The sequence below is a fragment of the Taudactylus pleione genome, unplaced genomic scaffold (assembly GCF_031769625.1).
Source record: "Taudactylus pleione unplaced genomic scaffold, aTauple2 ptg000021l, whole genome shotgun sequence".
NCBI lineage: Eukaryota > Metazoa > Chordata > Amphibia > Anura > Myobatrachidae > Taudactylus > Taudactylus pleione.
The window spans coordinates 1700233-1700783 of record NW_028284423.1 but is presented as its reverse complement, the minus strand read 5'-3'; the positions used below and the strand labels follow the sequence as shown (position 1 = coordinate 1700783).

Below are 551 nucleotides of genomic sequence, written 5' to 3'. Positions count from 1 at the left end.
CATCACTGGAGAGAGTGTTTCCATTAGTTGCAATTTGCTTATTTGAGTAGGTCTCTATTGTGCTAGTTATATATACATTTAAATGTGGTATAAATGGTCATTTTAGGAGTTATACTACTTAAAAGTTAAAAAAAGTTTTTCTGCTACATATGTGCCTATACAGTTATGCCACATTGTTTCCTCTAATGCTAAATAGCTATAGTGCATTTCGTATTTGAATGTTCAAATCACCTACAGCCACACCACACTGGACATACCCAATTTCGTCTGATCTTGGAAGCTATGCAGTGTTGGGCCTGGTTAGTACTTGGATGAGAGACCACTTGGAATACCAGGTGCTGTAGGTATAGCAGCTATTCATAAATGTGTTTGCCTTTTGAAACCACATTTTTGGTCACATATATGTATTGGAAGTTGAGTTATATGTTTCATTGGAATGCCAAATGAAGGTTATTTGTTATATATGTGTATTTTTTTAGACCACAATTGTGAAACTATTCTTTGCATGAATTTACTGAGTATTTCTCTCAATCTGATACGCAGTAATTTTT

At 34.3% G+C, this 551-nt stretch overlaps 1 pseudogene; it reads left to right on the top strand.

Moving 5' to 3' along the window:
- The first annotated feature begins 229 nt into the window (after positions 1–229).
- On the top strand, positions 230–347 carry LOC148539675 (5S ribosomal RNA; annotated as a pseudogene).
- The last annotated feature ends 204 nt before the right edge of the window (positions 348–551 follow it).